The following is an 18,620-nucleotide window of genomic DNA, read 5'->3' as shown; positions in this document are numbered from 1 at the left end:
AGTGTACTGCTAAATAACCAAGAGATCACTGAAGAAATCAAAGAAGAAATTTTAAAAAACCTAGAAACAAATGACAATGAAAACACAATAACCCAAAACCTATGGGATGCAGCAAAAGCAGTTCTAAGATGGAAGTTTATAGCAATTCAATCTCACATCAAGAAAAAGAAAAATCTCAAATAAACAATCTAACCTTACACCTAAGGGAACTAGAGAACGAAGAACAACAACAACAAGAAAAAAAACCCAAAGTTAGTATTAGGAAAGAAATCATAAAGATCAGAGCAGAAATAACTGACATAGAAATGAAGAAAACAAAAGAAAAGATCAATAAAACTAAAAGTTGATTCTTTGTAAAGATAAACAAAATTGATAAACCTTTAGCCAGACTCATCAAGAAAAAAAGGGAGAGGACTGAAATCAATAAAATTAGAAATGAAAAAGGAGAAAAGGAGAAATTACAACTGACACCGCAAAAATACAAAGGATCATAAGAGACTACTACAAACAACTATATGCCAGTAAAATGGACAGCCTGGAAGAAATGGACAAATTCTTGGAAAGGTACAACTTTCCAAGACTGAACCAGGAAGAATTAGAAAATATAAACAGAAGAATCACAAGTAATGAAACTGAAACTGTAATTAAAAATTTTCCAACAAACAAAAGTACAAGACCAGACGGCTTCACAGGCGAATTCTATCAAACATTTAGAGAAGAGCTAACACCTATCCTTCTCAAACTCTTTCAAAAAATTGCAGAGGAAGGAGCACTCCCAACCTCATTCTATGAGGCCACCATCATCCTGATACCAAAACCAGACAAAGATACCACAAAAAAGAGAAAATTATAGACCAATATAACTGACGAACATAAACGCAAAAATTCTCAACAAAATACTAACAAACAGAATCCAACAGCACATTAAAAGGATCATGTAACATGGGATTTATCCCAGGAATGCAAGGGTTCTTCAATATACACAAATCAATCAATGTGATACACCAATATTAACAAATTAAAGAATAAAAAACATGATCATCTCAATAGATGCAGAAAAAAAGTTTTGACAAAATTCAACACCCAGTTATGATAAAAACTCTCCAGAAAGTGGGCATAGAGGGAATATACCTCAATATAATAAAGGCCATATACAACAGACACACAGCAAACATTTTATTCTCAATGGTGAAAAACAGAAAGCATTTCCTTTAAGATCAGGAACAAGACAAGGAGGTCCACTCTCACCACTACTATTCAACAAAGTATTGGAAGTCCTAACCACGGCAATCAGAGAAGGAAAAGGAATAAAAGGCATACAAATTGGAAAAGAAGAAGTAAATCTGTCACTGTTTGCAGATGACATGATACTATACATAGAAAATCCTAAAAATGCCACCAAAAAACTAATAGATTTAATCAATGTATTTGAAAAAGTTGCATTCCTATACACTAACAACAAAATATCAGAAAGAGAAATTAAGGAAACAATCCCATTTGCCAATGCAACAAAAAGAATAAAATACCTAGGAATGAACCTACCTAAGGAGGCAAAAGACTCATATTCCGAAAACCATAAAACACTGATGAAAGAACTCAAAGATGACACAAACAGATGGAGAATTATACCATGTTCTTGGATCGGAAGAATCAATATTGTGAAAATGACTATACTACCCAAAGCATTCTACAGATTCAATGCAATCCCTATCGAATTACCAAAGGCGTTCTTCACAGAATTACAACTAATTTTTTCACAATTTGTATGGAAACACAAAAGACCCTGAATAGCCAAAGCAATCTTGAGAAAGGAAAATGGATCTGGAGGCTCCCTCACTTCAGATTATACTACAAAGCTACAGATATCAAGACAGGATGATACTGGCACAAAAACAGAAATATAGATCAAGGGAACAGGATAGGAAGCCCAGAGATAAACCGACACACTTATAGTCACCTGATCTATGACAAAGGAGGTAAGGATATACGGTGGAGAAAAGACAGTCTCTTCAATAAGTGGTGCTGGGAAAACTGGACAGCTACATGTAGAAGAATGAAATTAGAACACTCCCTAACACCATACCTAAAAATAAACTCAAAATGTATTAGAGACCTAAATGTAAGACCGGACACTATAAAACTCTTAGAGGAAAACATAGGAAGAACACTCTTTGAAATAGATCACAGCAAGATCTTTTTTGATCCACCTCCTAGAGTAATGGAAATAAAAACAAAAATAAGCAAATGGGACCTAATGAAACTTCAAAGCTTTTGCACAGCAAATGAAACCATAAACAAGACAAAGAGACAACCCTCAGAATGGGAGAAAATATTTGTAAAGGAAGCAATGGACAAAGGATTAATCCCCCAAAATATACAAACAGCTCATGGGGCTTAATATCAAACAAACAAACAACCCAATCCAAAAATGGGCAGAAGACATAAATAGACATTTCTCCAAAGAAGACATACAGATGGCCAAGAGGCACATGAAAAGATGCTCAACATCACAAATTATTAGATAAATGAAAATCAAAACTACAATGAGGTATCACCTCACACTGTTCAGAATGGCCATCATCAAAAAATCTACAAAAGATAAATGCTGCAGAGGGTGTGGAGAAAAGGGAACCCTCCTGCACTGTTGGTGGGAATGTAAATTGATACAGCCATTTTACATTCCTTAAAAGACTAAACACAGAGCTACCATATGACACAGCAATCCCACTACTGGGCATATACCAGGAGAAAACCATAATTCAAAAAGACCCATGTACCTCAGTGTTCATTGCAGCACTATTTACAATAGCCAGGACATGGAAGCAACCTAAATGTCCATCAACAGATGAATGGATAAAGAAGATGTGGTACATATATACAATGTTATATTACTCAGCCCTAAAAAGGAATGAAACTGGTTCCTTTGTAGAGATGTGGATGGACCTAGAGTGTGTCACACAGAGTGCAGTAAGTCAGAAAGAGAGAAACAAGTATCGTATATTAACGCATATATGTGGAATCTAGAAAAATGGTACAGGTGAACCTATTGCAGGGCAGGAATAGAAATGGAGACATAGATATGATGCGTTTCTGATGAGAACAGATATGATATCTGATGAGAACAGATATATGGACACGGGGGGAGAGGGGAGGGTGGGAACATTGGAACATTAGGATTGACTTATATACACTACCATGTGTAAAGTAGATAGCTAGTGGGAACCTGCTATATAGCACAGGGAGCTCAGCTCAGTGCTGTGTGATGACCTAGACGGGTGGGATGGTGGGGGTGGAAGGGAGGTCCAAGAGGGCGGGGATATATGTATACATAGAGCTGATTTACTTTGTTGTGCATCAGAAACTAACAGAACATTGTGAAGCAATTATACTCCAATAAAAAAAATAATAATAATTTTTAAAAAGGACAAAAAAAAAAAGGAAAAGTGAAGAAAGGCTCCTGTCTGTGTCACTTCCTTGCCTGCCATCTTGTTTTTAAAACAAAGTAGAGTGAGATCCCGTACAAATTATCTTTACAAATCTCATGATCAGTTCTCGTCACTTGCACACAGACCATCATCTTGCCCTTCATCAGTTACCTGAACAAAGGTCAACATTTAAAAAATGATTCTGCAATGCTAAATCCAATGCTATTGGAGCAGAGTATCTACTAACAAGGTGGGTGCCTTAATACCTAAAACAGAAGCCATCCGCACAGGATTTAATTAAACATACCAAAAAAAATCATTACCTCTCCTGGCTCTCCTGATTGGCTAATCATCTGGAGCCAAATTAACAAAAACAGTATTTTTTTCCCCACTTTTTACTTCTGTCTTGAAATGTTCTTCACCAGCTACAAGGCCAACAACAGCCAGTTTGAAACAGCAAACCAATTAAATAAAAAGTAGTATGAGTCAGGAAATAGAGGGCCAATGTTAAAACAGAGATAAAAGCAAAATATAATAAGTCTCCATTCACCAGAGGACACCATAAACTTATTTTATTGTCCCCCTGGTGGTATACTTTCTTAGAGAGGGCATTCATAAAACTTTGGTGATAGGCCTGTCATGAATTTAGTATTGCTACCAATTTCTCTCTCTCTCTCTCTCTTTTGTTTTTTTCCAATTTCTCTTCTGATAAAAAGTTAAAGAACCAAAATAAAATGTTGGTTGGCGCCTCTTTAGAAAACTCAGAAGTAAAATAAGTTTTGGTTGAAATCAGTGGTGCGGTTTAACCTGTCCACAAGTAATAGTGAGCTTTAAATAAATCATTTTAAATATTTATTATCTGTGTCACAGGTCATGTTTTGCAAAAGATATTCATTCATATATATCCATTACCTTGTTTGACCCTAAAATCTCAGAAATCAACTAATGGCTAACATAATATCATAGAGAGAAAAAATAAGTTGATAAACTCTTTAGCTGTTTATGTTGCTTCCACAGAGACATTCCATTCTTATAATTACAAGAATGCAATTTAGCAGGAACATATTCTGGAATTATTTCATTTATAAGTCCCCTCTGGTTCAGAATAGCCAAAGAGGTTCTGGAAAAGCTCAACCTTCTTTTTTTTTAATCCACCACAATGAGAGGAACAAAGAATTAAAAATACGTTGATTCTATTGCTAGGGAAAGTTAATTCCTGCCTCTCTTCCTCTGAGATATGTATTTCATTTACATTTCATTATACACACAGTTCAGGGCCCTCTCTCAGTGTTACAACTGGGGTTCCCTACCTAAGGGATTAAAAACATCAAAGAAGACTCATAAGGCTGGGGGGAAGCTGAGGATACTATTTGAGTTCATCCTTTCCTACCTATCTGAAGAGAGAAATGTAAAAGATAGTTGGAAAAGAGAGAACATGTTGACTGCATAGTCTTTGGCCACTGGCTAGGCAAACCCAGGTGCACTGGATGCTGCGGTGTGCTCCCCACAGCCCCCTTCTGGACTGAGGCACAGCCTCCCCCACCTGCTGGGGGACCCCCTGTGGATGACTCTCACTTGAGATCCTCCTCAAGCATTGCAGAGGTCAAAGGGAGCTGCCTCACCCAAGGTCAAACTTCCTCCCCAGTGGAGGGGCTGGTAGCCCCATACAATGACGGATTCATGCAAGGGTTTAATTAGTGGCTCCTTCCCCTTGCCTCAAGGCAGGGAGACTCTGAAGCTCTATTTCAGCTCTAAAGCTCCTCACAGAATCTAGGATAGACTGAGGCCTCTGTTGTGACTGCATCACAGTTCAACTTTTCCCTTTGCCCAACCCTGTATCTCTCACTCCTCACAGGAGATGTTCCCCAAGAAAGAATCCACTGCTGGAAGAACTTGACCTATAACATCAGAGTATAACCATTCTTTTTTTTTTTTTTTTAGAGTATAACCATTCTTGAGTCTGAGTGAAATGCTGACTTGCTTTATTCTAAAATAGGTAATTGCCTACAGATCTATAGAGAGGCACAAGATTGAGCCTGTCTCTCAAAAATTACCTGTGACTAATATTTCTGCTTTTAAAATTAGTATAAGTTCTGAAATATTTTACTTGTCTCAATCTGTATATGCTCAGCAGTAAGAATACTATTGGCAGATAGTGTAAAATCAAAACTGGCAAACGTAACACGTTTCATCTGTAAAGCAGACCAAAATATGCTCCTTGAGAAAACAGCTATTTCATTCTTTCATTTTCATTAGAATGTATTACATTTAGGACATCAATTTTTGTGTATTTCCTTCATTTAAAAATTATCCTGAACATAATTAACTTCAAAATATATAATGAATTTGTAGACAGGACTATAGGTAAAAAAGAGTTGTTTCGTTGTTACCCTTTACCAACAATGTTACTTCACTCGTCGGAATGTCACACTTCTGGAAATATTGCTGTTATCAATTTGACGAAAGCATTTTGAAGCTTCCATAGGGTAGTAACAGAAAAAATACAAATTCATGCCCTTTGTATGTGAAACTCTGCCTACATCTAGTACTATGTATTTCAAACCCTATGCAGTTTTAATTTACGCAGGTTTTAAAAATTAAACCTTAATAAATTATTCAGATTTCAGAGCAGTTAATATCTCTCTATACCAAATTTCTTCTATGCCATTAAAGTTAAACTAAAAAAACAGTCATTAAGTAGAGATTAGTTATTATAGCTATATTGAGTAAGGTACTGAATAATGAAGGGAAATAAGGTAAATACGATGAAGTAAGTGATCTAAACTCATAAAACTCCTCTCTGTCCCTTTTTGAAGTTTGGTTTTGTTAGTTTATATTCATATTTAGAATTTTGAATTGAACTATAGAGCAAACATATTAAATATTACTTTGGTTTCTTCACAAGACAGCTGTGTATTCACAAAAGCGTGAATTTGTGAATTTGAAAAAAATACCGGAATGACCTATTTGTTCATATTTGTTAATACTATCTGAGAAAATAAGACACATTCACTTCAGAAGTTTGTATTTTTGAAATGCAAATCTAACTAAAATGTAAATTTGGAAATGTTTGTTTTAATAATTTATACAGATAAATAGGAATTCTAAACCAGTGGCTGTCAGTTGAAGCTACTGTATTAGAGATAATGTATATAAAGTGCCTAGCAGAGTGTCTGGCCAGTTGACGCTAAGTGAGGAGTGTTTTTTGTTTTCATGAATTCAGTAAATTCCAGAGGAGCTGTTCAGGTTGGTCCAGACACAAATTCGGGCTCCCTGAAAGAGGTCAGTCAAGATAATTTTAAAAGCACCTGCCTATCCTTCACTTTTATTTTGACCCCTGCAGAAGGAAAGACTTCACAATAAGAGGTTACTTTGTAAGTCAATATTTTGAGATGGTCCTTAAGAGTGGAGTAGTATTCTTTCCATAATACAACATTTTAACCTTGAACTTCTGCACTTGATCCATTCAGGTTTCATCAAACAGTTGCAGATGTCCTGTCTGACAGCTTAACCAACTACTTAATCATTCATTTCCCCAAATGACAAAACCAACATTCAAAATGATCAAGGGTTGCTACTGTTCAATATTCATGACAGTGTATGCTTTAGAACTGTGAATCACTGAAAAACAATATACATAAGACATATTTATTGTTAAAATATATTACCATTACATATTATATATATTTATAGAAAGCAGAAGAAATCCCTGATTTCCTGATGGGAGAAATAATTTCTATCATATCTTTTTTTCACCATCAATTTAATTATATATATGTATATATTTGCTTATCTATACTGAAATACATACATATGTTTCGACAGTGTCAACAGTGAGCCATAGTTAAACTGTTAAACTGCTCAGAATATTCATACCTATTAGGAGAACATCAAGAACATTTTATGTAACATCAAGTCCTAGGTAGTTACTTGCAAAGCAACTAATTTGATAGACGTGGAACATTATTCACACCCAATCCCAACTATTTCGGTTAGAATTTGCCATGTGCACTGGGGGAGGGAGGGGCACGATAGGATTTCTGGAGTCTATGTGATAGAAGACATAAAATAATTAGATCTGATAGTATGAATAAGAAATAGAAAAGAAATGATGGATTTGGGGCATAAAGGCAAAACTTGATTTGACACAAACAAAACAATGGCCATGGGATGCTGTTGGTGAAACTGGCCAGCCAGGGTGGACGGGAGCACATGTTGAGAAAAAAGCTAAATTTTATAAATCTATTGAGTAATTGGTATGAACTAGGCCCTGTTTTACCCTTAATTCCTTTAAAATGCACAAAAATTCCGTCAGGTATCTATTATATTACCCAATTTACAAACTCATAAAGCCAAAGCTATTACCTAAATTACATCTCACCTAATTACACAGGTAAAAAAATGGCATTCGATGTAAACCTGAGTAACCTTAGCAAGTTTCAATACACTGATGCAAATAGCATTTAAATTAAATCAACAAAAACAAAATGACAACAAAAAAGAACACTCTAAGAAGTCAGTTTTGTCATACAAGGCAAGCCAGCTCCCTTGAAGCCACAATGGAAAGCACTAAATCAGAAATCTTGTGAGAAAATTTTATCACTGCTCAAAAAAAAAAAAAAAAAAAAAAAAAAAAAAAAAGAAAAGAAAAAGGAATAGACACATTCCTTGTACACGAGAAGATAAACTTCCAAAAAAAAAAAAAAAAAAAAAAGAAAAGAAAAAGGAATAGACACATTCCTTGTACACGAGAAGATAAAGGAATATTCAGTATTTATTACCAATATTTATCTGCATGGGAAGATGCTGGTTCTGCACTATATTTGAGAATGTATCCAGAAAGACATGAATATCATATCAAATGTTTGAAAAGTCCTCCGGTTTACATTAACATCTACTTGCCAAATAAGAAAAGCAAACAGGTATTTGTTGTATTCCCTTGTGCAGCTGCCTCTAAAAAACTCAAGGTTAGGGATTACAATGGTCAGTTTGTTGTTGAGATTATTTTTTATTCCTTAGCTAGGAGAACTGTATGTTTATCCTGTTTCCTTCAACCTCAAGTGATCCAAACTACCATTCAGTTCCTATCTTTGTTGAAATGTTGTTCCCAACTGAAAGATACAACTAGAAACAAACTTTGAGATAAAATTTGAATTTACTGTGACTTGGTCACAATTTTTCTTTTATTGCTTTCATTTTTCCTCTGTTTTAGATTGTTGATTCACTTACTAAGGTTTGGAAAATTGATCCAGCACCTTCTACCTGAGCTGAAGGTCCTCATTGGCCTAAAGTGACCAGCACTTGGCAGGTCAGTTCAAATATTAAAGCAGGGCCTGGTCCACAGGGGCAGTTGCCAGCACTAAGCCTCACAGGGTGGTGACTGCTGCCTCATCCATCCTGTCCTTGACCACAGAGAGAAATGAGGTGAGAATGGGAGTGAGTCAGGGCAACTGGAACACTGATCTGGAAACAGTGACACAGAAACGTTTGCCAAGTCAACTGTCTGACTCATACTTTACCCATGAAAGAAAGCCCATGTGAGGGATCCATTCTCCCTTGTTTAAATTCTTTATTTATTCATTTTAATTTGTAGTATTTAAATATTCCAGTAAATCCAATGGAATATTACTCAGCCTTAAAAAAAGGATGAAATAATCCTTTTCATTTGCAGTTACATAGATGGACCTAGAGATTATCATACTAAGTGAAGTAAGCCAGAGAAAGACAAATACCGTATGATATCACCTATATGTGGAATCTAAAATATGACACAAATTAACATATGTACAAAACAGAAACAGACTCACAGACATAGAGAACAGACTTGCGGTTGACACATGGGAGGGGGGCAAGGGAGGGATGGAGTGGGAGTTTGGGATGCAAACTATTATATACAGAATGGATAAACAACCAGGTCCTGTTTGATAGCAACTATATTCAATATCCTGTGATAAACCATAATGGAAAGGAATATGAAAAAAATATAAACAAACAAAAAAACAATAAATAAATAATGCAGTAAATCACTTGAAAGCTCATTTCGGAAGGAAGCTATAAAAAAGGACTAACTAATGTTTTCTCTGTTAGTTATTGAATACTGGGACCAAAATCAAAATACTGCTATTATCTAGTTGCCAATATCCTGAGTCAAGTCTTCACTAGAAGAAAAGTGGAATCTTTCACTTATTTACCCAACTTCCATGACAATTTCTGGTGCCTGGGAGATTCTGTCAAGAGTACCAGAGTAAGGAGTTTTAGACATTTAATCCTATATATCCCTCCGCACTTCAGCCCCTCTGTCAAACACTGCATAAGTCAGGACAAGGACCTCCTCACAGGCGATCAAAAGATTTTGCCTGGAAACTTCCTCTCACGTCTGCACCAGTGAGCATAAAAATGTAAAATTTTCCTCAAGAGGAATTTCCCAATATTTCATTCCACAAAATCACTTGTAACTAATAAAAACAGTGCTCTGGTGCTGAGCTGTCCCATGTGGTAGGCTTTAGCCATGTGCGGTTATTTTAAATTGGAATTAAGTAAAATTAAACATTCAGTTTCTCAGTCACATCAACCACATTTCAAGTGCTTGACAGCCATGTGTGGACAAAGGCTACTTTGCTGTACACTGCAGTTAAAAAAAAAAATTTCCATCACTATAGAAGGTTCTATTAGACTTTGAGGCTTCAATGCAAAACCAGCAATCTCCAGTGAGGAGTAATTTGCAGATAAGGTACCTGATACAGTCTGTTCCAGAATGCAATGACGATAGAAGAGAAGTCTTGCTTTCTCCTGGGTCCATCTCCTTTTGGGGTTGAGGAGGAGAGATTTCCCAGAGCCAAACATAGCCACTGTCAGAAGGCAGACCCTGCTGGGATTGTGCCAGAAAGAATTAATTCCTTCTCAAGGAATTCTCCATTCCTTGAGAAGACAATGGCCAGTCTATGAATCTTCACATGTGATCAATGATGATAATCCTCAAAGGGCAACCTAATTTTAAAAATTTGATGCTGAAATCAATATTAATGAGTAAGGAGTGCTTTGGATAAAAAATGATACCAGGGCTTCCCTGGTGGCGCAGTGGTTGAGAGTCCGCCTGCCGATGCAGGGCACGCGAGGGCTATAATCAAAAAGGTAGATAATAAGTGTTGGCAAGGATGTGGAGAAATTAGAACCCTCATAAACTGCTGGTGGGAGTGTAAAATGGTGCAGCCTTTGGAAAGTATAACAAAAAAAAAAAAAAAAAAAAAAAAAGATACCATATCTTCAAACCAAAGATGGAAAAAGTTCCAGACCTGGGGCAAATGGATGTTTATTAATATCTGATAATTCTTGAGAGTGCTACCACAAAGCCTTTATTTCACCAAAGTGTGTCACAGTCTAGTCTCACTAAAAAAACCAAGTGTTCAAAGCCAGCTAATGTAGGCAGTTAAACCTGCCTAGCTACATCTGAATTACCCTGAGGGGTAATTCTGTTCATAATATCCAGGCGTTAGTCATCTCACTATTAAAAGAGGAAAAAAAAGATGCTGTCATCTTGTGATACGGTCTTGTTTTTTCCATGATCTGTGCCTTTCAGTTGGGACTTGCCCACATGAATTTCTCTATGCCAGCACATCTGGGTGTACAGTTCACTGTTCCTCCAAAGCCTGATCAATATCTTTCTTTCCCCATGATTTTTCCACATGATATTACTGTGATATATTCTTTGCTTCCTCTCCAAGCACTCGCCAATCTGTGTAGACCTTCAATGTGACCCAAGGTGTTAATGAAACATCTCCTGAGCTTAAATGGTTTAGTGTGGTTTTCCCAGTACCATCATCAAGGTGAGTTAGGCAAGCATCACACAGCTTAGGGAACACCTTTGTTTATCTCCCTAAAGTGTCCTCAAGATGTAGAGGGTGAGGATGTCAGTTGAGGGAGAGAACCGGTGAGGAAGGGCAAGTCTAAGAGAAAAAGACAAGCTAAGTTTTTGACATCCTGAGGTTGAGGTGTAAGTGGGAACGTAGCCATTGGGTAAGTGGCACTAGCACTTAGAAGACAGCTCTGGGCAGACTTCATTCTGAGCAAAGAGTGGAGACTCATCAGGTAGGAACTCAAATCACGGACATGAAAAAGATTTCCTCGGGAAAGCGTGGAACAAAGAGCCCAGGGCCTAAGCCTGAATCTGGAGGCTCGTTAGCCCAGTGAAGAAGACTGAGCAGGACTGGAAAAAGAACAAGACGGAGGTGGGGAGAATGATTTCCCAGAGACAAGAGGGAGAGGTTGTTTATAAGAGGAAGAAGTGGTCAGCACTGTCTAAGGCTGCCCACGGAGGGAGCAAGTAAGATGGCAACTTCTATGAGATTTAATGTCGAGAGTTTTGGTGACCTTTATGAGCTATTTAGTGGGTGACATCAAAAAGAAGTCACTTTCTCGCAGGGGATCGCTTCCAGGACCCCTGGATACCAAAATCTGAGGACACTCAGGTCCCTTATATAAAATAGCACAGTATTTGCATATAACGTACACACTTCCTCCCATATACTGTAAATCATCTCTAGATTACTTATAATACCTAATACAATGTAAATGCTGTGTAAATAGTCTCCTGTGCCCAGCAAATTCAAAGTTTGCTTTTTGGAACTTCCCAGAATTTTTTTTTCAATATTTTCCACCTGCAGTTGGTTGAATCTGCAGACACAAAACCTGTAAATATAGAGGGCTGAATGTATATCAAAATTAATGCTTCCTACTCTTTGAAAGACAGCATTAAAAAAAATAATAAAGAAAGGGCAAGCTATTGACAAGAAAAATAAATAATGCAAAACATATATCCAACAAAAAGCTTGTAGTTGGAATATATAAAGAGCTCTTATAGCTCAGTACTGAGATATTAACTCAATTCAAAATAGGCAAAAAGTTTGAACAGACATTTCACAAACACAGAAATCAAAATGGCAAATATGAGAATGAAAACACGCTCAACATCATTGGGGAAATACAAGGTAAAACCACAAGATATTATTATCACCTACTAGGACAGCTAAAATTAAAAAGAAAAACAATACCAAGTGTTGGCAAAGATGCCAAACAACTGGAAATTTCATATTTGTTGGTAGAAATGCAAAATAATATAGCACTTTGGAAAAATTTGGCAATTTCTTATAAAGTTAAATATTCACTTACTATATGACCCTGCAATCCCGTAGGTATTTACACAACAAAAATAAAAATACCTGTGTCCAAAAAAAAAAAGTGAAGCCACTTTTTAGGAGGGTCAGGGATGGAAGAGGGGTTCAGAATGGAGTCTAGCGGGGAAAATTATTTTGAACAACTTGGCTGGGAAGGGAAAGTAAAGTAGGACCCTATAAATGTGGGTAAATATGTTTTCAAGGTATGGAAAGGAATTGATTCAATCTAGAATATTTAGTGTAACTCACTTTTGGAAAGGCAAGTTTCTACTAGCAATTAAGCCTAGAAAATATGAAGCCATGGCAGCATATTAAGCATTGTAATTTGTATCTATCTCCGTTACATCCCCCTCCACATATTCTCTAAACCTACATCAAAGTATAGCAAATAACGACTCATAGTCCTGGTTCAGGACACAGTTCAAGGATGACTTCCTCTGAGGAGTATCTTATAGATGTCCGGGTAGAAAGAGCACTTCCTTGGCACTCTACCCTGCGCTCCTCTGTCTGCACATACACCGCTGCATTTACTTGCTCTGGGTCTGCCTCCCAACATGAGGATGTGGGGTCTTGAGGAGAATGTCTAGTGTAATCCTCCTTGACTTCTATGCATTAGGGGGGGCTCCTAGTACCTACTTGGTGACTTGTTTCTCTTTTTCCTGGAATGGATGGATGGATATATAGGCAGATGAGCAAACAGATGACTGAGTGAAACTGAATCACAGCCTGCTGAGATATTGTACCCTTTCTTCTGTTGTGCCCAAACTAACAATCATCCATTTCAAAACCCAGCAACTTCCCTGAAGAACTAGAAAAGGGGACAATCAGAGAGTTTATTGAAGTGCATTGCTAAAAGGTGAGGAACATTTTATCATAGATTTTTAAGCCAATGAAGCTTCCATGATTGATTTTTTCCTTTAAAATAATAAATAAGTGGTTCAATCAAAATTCTAATCTTTCTAGATTATAATTTTATTAACCTTTTTTCTTGGCACTATATAAATTTCTTAAACATCTTTCACTTTTAGGTATGAATTTATTCTATCTTGTAAACAACTCTCCTTTCCTCCACAGGTATAAAAGCAGTAACATTTCAGCTCCTGTGTGCTGGGTAATGCATGGAGTATATCTCCTTTGTGCTCTCATAGCCTTAAGGAAATGGAGCCATGGTGAAGTGAAGATAATTGTTCAAGGTCACACAATAAGTTGTAGAGACAGGATTTGTAGCCCAACATTCTACCTCCAAAGTCTAAGCTCTTATATTTACATTTTATTCAGAGATAGCCATAGTTTTTTGGATGACCTGTGGTAGAGAAAAAAATAATTCCATAAATAATAGCTGGTTTCATTTAAACTAGGCCAAAGCCAATCAAATCAATTATCTAAGATTCATTCATTTGTAAGGCACTAGATTATTTAAGGAACAATTTCATGTTTCTTGCCTTTATTGAGGTTTATAATCCAGTATAATGCATATTATGCACGTGTTGAGTCTACCAGATACCATAATGTTATAGACTGAATGTTTGTGCCCTCCCCACCCAAATTAATATGTTGAAACTTATAACCCCCAATGAGATGGTATTCGGAGGCGGGGCCTTTGGGGGTGATTAGGTCATGAGGGTGGAGTCTTCAAGAATGGACCTAGTGCCCTATTAAAGAGGCCCCAGAATGATCCCTTGCCCTTTCCATTACGTGAGGTGGTCATCTATGAACCAGGAAGCAGGCTCTCACCAGATACCAAATCTGCCGGCGCCTTGATCTTGGACTTCACAGCCTCCAGAACTGTGAGAAATAAATGTCTGTTGATCATAAGCCATCCAGTCTATGGTATTCTGTTACAGCAGCCCAAATAGACTAGGACACATGTGTTAATCCGAAGGTAACAGATTTTTATCCTACTTGAATGAACCTATTATTTGTTCAGTTCTCCCTTTCACTCTACATATTCCAGAAGGGCAATGTAGAAACTAAATTTATATTCATCATAATAATTCTATTGAGCTTAATGGTAATATCTCCTAGAGCATTCACTTGTTGTGAATATTTTCACTTGGTGTTTCACTATTTCTTTTTTTTCTTTTCTTTTTTTTTTTTTTTTGCATCTTTAAATTGAATTTTCTTTCAAATAGCCTTTGTACAAAATTTCTAGGGAACACCCCTGGAGTTAGCACTGGGTGACACTGAGAAATAACCATGGAATAAAAGACTATGTTGCCATTACTATCATCAAATCAAATAAAATCTATTAATAACAAGGAAGATCACATTTTTGCTATCTTAAGAGGCCTATACTTAGCACATCCCATTTGTAGCATCCATTAACTTCTGAGATTTAGGAACTGTGAGTTCTGGTTTCCATCGCTTTGGTGAACATTCTTACAAACTCTATAATAGCAAAAAGAAATTCTGATTTCAATTTCCTCAAGAATATCCCCTGTGGAGCTTACATGTGCTCTGTTTAGTCTAGGCCTCAATGTGATTGTTTCTTCTGGCAGGTTTTGCATAAAACAAACCTAACTTTATATTTTCTTTTAATTCTGAAACATTTGGTCCTTGGAAAAGATGTAAAATCAGTCACTAATGGAACTCTAGTAATTGTGGTATCCTGAAAATGACTGGTTTTAAAATAGAAGAGAAATAAAATGCTTCTAAGTGATTGTAAGCAAGAAGATACACATAACCATATTTTATTTTTATAAGAAGTTCTGTCATTGTGAGCACTTATTATAGCCTATGTTCTGTGCTAGATGGCTTTACATAGATATTTACGTAAACAATGAAGGTATCCTTGTTCTCATTTTACAGGTAAAGAAATGGAGGCTTAATGAGGTCATTTTTCCAAAGATAAACTGACTTGTTAAGGGGTAGAGCTAAGAAGAATTAGAAACCAGAGATATCTGATTCCAAAGCCCATATTCTTTGATTATATTACACCCCTCAAATACCTACCAAGTTGTGAGTCCCACCAATCTGAAAGAGGAATTAATGAAAGTGGTCATTGTCTCTGAGGAAAGGACTTAAGTTTCCACATTCAAATAGCCTGGAGTCAGCAGACATAGGATTTACAAATGCAGGAAAAAAACAGAAATTGCTTGTAGCTTCAGGAAGGAGAAAGTCATCATACCAAGGTTATTGGGCCATCCCTAAAATGTAACACATGATGAAAAGGGACATCTATATTGTGTTAAATAAAAAACATCATAAAATACTGCAGTTAGTACAAGGATTAAGTGAATCTAAAATGAAGGAGAAACAAATAATCAGTGGGAGCTGTCCCTGCTGGGAGCCATGTTGATAGAGATGACTAGCATTAAAACTTAAATCTGAGACAGCCGTCTGGAGGGTCCCGGAGCTCAGAGAATACAAGGCACCAACCAGAAGGTCAAGATCAGAGGCCAAGGTACATAAGAGGACACAGGTTTTTCTGGTTGCCGTGATCAAGTTCTCACCTTCCTGTGAATTGCTGCCTAAAATATAGAGTTCTTGACTTGCCACGAGGCACATGCACATCTTGATTTGTGCTACTAATTCCCATCCATTTTACTCCACTCAGACTGAGCCAGAATTAACTGACTGATGTAGGACATCACAGAGATTGTCTCCAATTTTTCTTTGACTGCAAATTTACTAGAAGCTCATTCTCTTAGTATTCCTTAGAATTGGAGGGTCCAGAATAGTACGGGCCTAAATAAGTTTCTAAGAGAAAAATTTAATTTAGAAATAAGAGTAAAATATTCCAGTAATTAAATTGTACACTGCTGGTACATAGTGGACCATATAGACTGAATTATTCAAATAGCTCCAATTTCAAATAATAATGATAACTACTAAAATAATAATAACAATCACTATCAATTTTTGAGCACTTCATATATATATATATATGATTTTAATTTTCACAGTTATATTAGTTCTTAATAATTTAGTTTAATGGTGGAAACTGAAGCTGTAGAACATTAAGTACTTTATAGCAGCAGATTCAAAGTAGGGATGCAAACAAAGGTTGACTGATTTCAATACTCCTGCTCTTTGTAAAACATCATATTCCATCCATTGTCCCTATAAGCCAAGGATAGAAAGCCATGATATTGCTTTCCTTTGTAGTACTCAGGGCCTATTTTAGCAATCAACCATATTTTTAGTTGGTCTCAAAATCCTTGTATAACACACCATACCAGTGGTATCTAATCCAGTTCATCAGAGTTTGCTATCCCCAACATACAAACTCAAAATCATTTAAACATGGTACGATTAGGGCATCCTAAACTCAACCTTTATGCTCATCAATCAGGTTAGAAGATGTATGGAAATGCTTTGTCAAAAATGGAAGATGGAGAGTGAAATAATCCTCCTGGCTTCTTTATACCAAGTCATTGGGCAAACTGCTCTGTCTTCTTTTGGTTGAAATCTGGTGAGAGGACTTTTCTGCAAAAGCTTGCCCAGATTGTGAGGATACTTGGAGAATTGCACTTGCTCCTCAGTAAGTAGGAGACCTCCATTCCTTAGCTTTCTGAATCAGTGAGCGTTGACACAGTTAACATGTTTTGTGAGATCCCCTCATGACTCTTATGTGATGACCCTGGCATGACTGACCATCTTGAGAACATACAGCCCCCTTATCGCCATTCTTCCTCATAGATCTGTCTTAGAGAGTAAAAGCCTGAGGACTGACCTGACCCATGTAAACCCAAAAAGTCCTGTGGAAAACAACTGACCTTAAAAAGAAACCCGAGAAGGGGCTCTGATCACAGGTACAAAGAATTCGAGTTAGTCCTTTCAAACTCATGGGCTAGTTTGCCTTACATTGTAAAGATTATTGTTGTGCTTTTGAAAGGGCGTTAATCCCAAAGGAAGAACAAAACAGAATGAGTCAAATTGCTTTGAGCAGGAAAACCTGCTGAGAGAGAAGAGAAAGTCTATAAGCAGCGACTTTTCTGAAATTGACCCTGCATTTTCCTGAATGATTCTTATCTGTCCTGACTTTTCGAAAGTCATTACGCCTTCCAAGAGCTCTATTCGCCTCCATGTCATCAATGTCATTATGACCTTGTCTTGTCTACTCATACTATTTGGCGGCATCCTCATACACCTAAGCTAAGGAAAATACTTTAAATTTTTTTACGTTTGTGTTATTTCTTTAACTCCTCCCTGTCTTTCAAGGTTTCGCGGAAATGTCACTTCTCCCTGTTCCCTACCCCGCCCCGGTCCATTTCGCACCATGATCAATTTTCTCTTTTGCAAACTTCCACAGAATGTTTTAAGTGGTGATGAGAACAACAATTTCTGTTATCAGAAATCTGAATCCAAATTCCAACATTTTCATGTTCTAAGGAAATTCACAGCTTTTTAGTTTCTTTTTCTGTAAATTAAGGAAAATAACACCCAAATTACAGGATCTCTGTAAGGATTACTTGGAGAAATATTTAACAGAGGACCTACTAAATTATAGTAACTATTCTTATTGCTTTTTAAATTATTTTGTTAAAATGATAGGAAATGATATGTGATATTTTATTAAATTTGATTTTATTAAAGTCATTATTATTTAACTCATTAATCATTATATCTCTCATGGGTCTTACCTTTTGTTTAGTAATAAAGTTATTTGGTTCTGGCTTAAAAGTTTTTGAAGGGGAGTATCCATGTCTGTATTACCTTAATTTTTTTTTTCATGATGGCTAACAAAGGAACTCAAGTGTTCTTTTTCTCTTTTTATTGAAGTATAGTTGACTTACTATGTTGTGTTAATTTCTGCTGTACAGCAAAGTGATTCAGTTATACATACATATACATATATTCTTTTTTTTTAATATTCTTTTCCACGGCACTCAAGTGTTCTTGAGTGAATGAATGAACGAATGAATGGGTAAAAACGACATTGTTTCTCTGAAGGCTAATCAAAACAGAATAAGTGGAAATGGCAAACTATAATTTCATTGACACTATTGGCTGAGTCCTATTAAGAACGTGAAATATTCATTGCTACCCATTTTCAATGCACAAGCATTGTGATGGTAGGGAA

The 18,620-nt window shown here is 36.5% G+C and overlaps 1 protein-coding gene across 1 annotated transcript in view; it reads right to left on the bottom strand.

Annotated features, from left to right (window-relative positions):
* Window positions 1–18,620, bottom strand: part of ZNF385D (zinc finger protein 385D) — a 348,161-nt gene that overhangs the window by 256,789 nt on the left and 72,752 nt on the right. The window lies entirely within an intron of this gene.

This window comes from Lipotes vexillifer, unplaced genomic scaffold, assembly GCF_000442215.2.
Source record: "Lipotes vexillifer unplaced genomic scaffold, Lipotes_vexillifer_v1.1 scaffold418, whole genome shotgun sequence".
Classification (NCBI taxonomy): domain Eukaryota; kingdom Metazoa; phylum Chordata; class Mammalia; order Artiodactyla; family Lipotidae; genus Lipotes; species Lipotes vexillifer.
Note: the sequence above shows the minus strand (reverse complement) of the source record. Positions and strands in the feature narration are given on the sequence as shown.